The sequence below is a fragment of the Brassica napus genome, chromosome A4 (genome assembly GCF_020379485.1).
Source record: "Brassica napus cultivar Da-Ae chromosome A4, Da-Ae, whole genome shotgun sequence".
In the NCBI taxonomy this organism is placed as follows: domain Eukaryota; kingdom Viridiplantae; phylum Streptophyta; class Magnoliopsida; order Brassicales; family Brassicaceae; genus Brassica; species Brassica napus.
In genome coordinates, this window is record NC_063437.1 from 20,256,940 (window position 1) to 20,260,550 (window position 3,611).

General features: G+C 31.1%; 1 long non-coding RNA gene across 1 annotated transcript; it reads right to left on the reverse strand.

Moving 5' to 3' along the window:
* Nucleotides 1–3,611, reverse strand: LOC125608357. The gene is made up of 2 exons (XR_007339294.1): nt 3,030–3,611; nt 1–2,958 (listed from the first exon to the last, which is right to left on the reverse strand). It is a non-coding gene; the product is annotated as an uncharacterized LOC125608357 (long non-coding RNA).

The window sequence follows — 3,611 nt, forward strand, 5'->3', positions numbered from 1 at the left end:
AAATTTTCAATGCATATATTAAACAATTTTTTTTTATTTTTGTCCTTATTTTAATTCATTAATTAATAAAACCAAACGAAAATTATATTAAGTAAGGGTAACAATTTTCTTAAGTTGTGTGTAAAAACTTTAAACGATATTTATTATGAAACGGATGGAGTATTTATCAAGATTTACTAATTGTTCATACATGTGTATGTATGTATATGTTTATGTGTGTACAAGTTTACGTATGTACATGTGTACATTTTTACGTGGGTACATGAGTATATAGGACACTCTCCAAATTATAATATTTTTTGTTACGTAGTTGTAATAATTACGTAAGTGTGTTTAGTTCATATATGTGTTTAATTGCATTAACAAGGGTTAGAGTGTACAACTGGTAAGGTTGAGGCGAAATTAAAGAGAATTTTGTTTAATGTGATAGTATTGGGGCAAAAATGAAAGCAAGCAAAAGACAAAAGATAATTCAGGCAATATGAAGAAAAGCTGGAATAAACAAACAAAAAGTTAGAAGTTAGTTAGAGGAGACAATTTTACAATTGAATAACTTGGGTTTAAAGCAAAAATAAACAAAATGTAAGAGACTCAACTTTTTTTTTTTTTGTAACTGAAGAGACTCAACTTGCAAAAAACAAAAACATGCCATTGATGCTTCTACCTCTTGCGACAGAGCCAAACACTGCGCTCGGGTTTCCCATGATGGCTATAGGTGAGGTAACGATGTTGAGAACGATGAGTCAGAGTGACGAGAAGATATCTCTGATAGTCCAAAGTATCTGAGTATAAGTGCATCTGAGTGTAATTATTTCTTAAATTTTTGTTGGGATGCAAAATGATATATGACAAGACAAGACAATGGTGTGTTTTATTGCATGTGAAGCGATGTGATGTTGACTTCAGTGATTTGACCTCTCGATCTCTTCCTCTCTGCTCCTCTCTTATTTTTTCTTCCCTGTTCTTACATGCATTGTAAATGAAGCTTGCAAAAAGTGTTCCCCATGATACTCGTTTAATCAAGGGTATTATTTATCAGAAACATACCAAAATCCACAACACATGTAATGCAAGTAAATATAGAGTTGATATGCGATTAAATATTATTTTTGATACCTTTTTCGGCATTGTATGATATGGCATATGGGAGAAATTTTGAAGACCACCGATGACTTAGGCTATCATTAGTGGGGATATTTAAGGAGCTTCTTAGACCATCTCCAACCAACCTCTATTTTATCTCTATATTTTCCTTTAAAACAGAGAAATTTTATTGTAGAAGTGGATTTGCTCCAATGTATGCATCTATTCTATAATAGAGTTCCTCTATTTATAGGGGAAAATATAGAGATTTGCTATTTCCATCTCTAAATAGAGCATTTCCAATGTATATCTCTATATTTTCTTCTAAAATATAGATCTTTATTATAGAGGTGGATTTGTTTCAATGTATGTTTCTATAATAGAGTTCCTTTTTTTAGAGGAAAATATAGAGAAATTCTAATTTTTATCTTTATATTTAGAGATGAAAATATCAAATCTCTATATTTTTTCTTTTTTCTTAAGAAACAGTATGACACAAGTGTAAGAGACCCAGTTTATACAAGGCATAAAATCGATGGTCACATTTATTATTACAAAAACAAAACATAATTATGTGATCATAAAGATTATTTTGTTTTGCTCAAAAAAAACATATTAATATTTTTTTTTTCTGAAAAACTGAGGTAGTTTCTTCCCACTTGACTTGGATGCTATTAATTCTTTAAGTCTGCCAAAATTATTTTGCTGTCAATTTTTTGTTCTCTTTTGTAGGTAATAATTACGCGAATTTCTAATCTATGAGATGAGGGGTCTCTTCCTAGATATACGGTTATACCAAAATAGCGGCTTTCAGCATAAAGGTACGGCCGCAACGTTGCTTTTAACGGACTCCGTTTACTTCAATTTTGTATCAGCGCTCGACACGTGTTACGAATTTACTATCACCTGACTAGCTTTCGACAAATCCAGTTAATATTTTTTTTTTAGCAAACAAATCCAGTTAATTAAAAAGATGAAATCAAACCAATACATTAGTCATGTCAAACCAGATAAATACTTGACATGTCTGTAAATTTATATTTTCCGGATACATTAGTCATGTCTTTTTTTTTTGAACACCTCATTGGCCATGTCTCTTCTATAGAAAAAAATTGTAATAAATAATTCTTTTTTCCAACCATACAAAAATAATTTATGTTGTTTCATTTAGGAAAAAAAAAACAAATATCATTGTAGGTTATCTCATGATAAAAATATTAGTTGCTTTCAAGGTCTCCATCTACATCATATTTTCTTTGCAATGTTAAAGAAACCATTTAACAAAACAAAAAAAAAGACAAAAGAAACCAAATCGATCTCAAGTCGTGTCTTGAAAGCGTTCATGTTCACTGGTTGGTTACTTGCTTACAGCTCTCTAGACCGAATTAACTAACATAAGATGTGTGCATCATAGTATATGATTCCGTTATATATAAACACACAAATTAGGAAAACTATACTTTTGCAAAAAGTACTCAATTACAACAACAAAAATAACCAAAAAAACTAATCATTGCTATTCTAAACAAATAAGACAATAACTATACATTAATTTTTAATATTTTAATTAATTACTTTAATAAGTTTACATAGAAAGTTTCAAAACATCATATAAATTGAAACAAAATATATTCTAAAACATCACACAAAAAGAAACGGAGGGAGTACGTTGTAGGAGCCCTGACTTCCACATGCCATGATTGCGAGTTGTGTGTCCTAGAGCTTAAGTCTCAGTCTCCTTTTGATGCGTCTCTCTCACTCAATGTACATGTTCAGTAGTATTAAATGCATAATGATGCGTGCCTTTGCATAAAACCAGGGAGAGTGAGAGACCTATGGGTTGAACCAAAAGCTCTTACGAAATTCCTTGTGTTTCTGGATATAGAGAGAGAAAGAGATTGATCGGAGACACATCAGTTTAAACATGGAAGTTGGAGTTGAGATACCTGAAACTTTTTGTTTATGTGATGACTGTCACCATTGGGCTTTGCTGACTGTCACCATTCAGATACCTGAAACTTTTGTTTTTCTGATCAAATGCAAATAAACTAATATTAATTAGGGGTAAAATTACATATAAACGGGGGAGTGTTTGTTGTTGTCATCATTTATACTTGTGCATTCAAAACAAGATTTTGATTCGACTAAATATCTACATAAAACTAAGTGCTCTAATGTAACATCCCAATATTTTCCATGTATATATAGTCAACTTTATTCTTGAACTTTTATAGTCCACTTCTTTCTGTTCATTTTCTTATTGGATTTCATTTTCGTATATTCAACTTCTTTGTTTGACAAGACATATACTTGTCTGATTGGAAATAATAGCAAGAACCATGTACTTGTGTGATTGATTTCTCCGCAACAGTTTTTTCGATCTTCATATCAACATATGCAAAGACATTCTTCTAGCTTACTATGCTTTATAAAAAATGAAACAATCACTACAAGAAAACACAAGTTTTACGAGGGCAGTTTTCCTCGTTACTTCGTCGTAAAAGCAGTGTTACGACGAATTAGCGAGG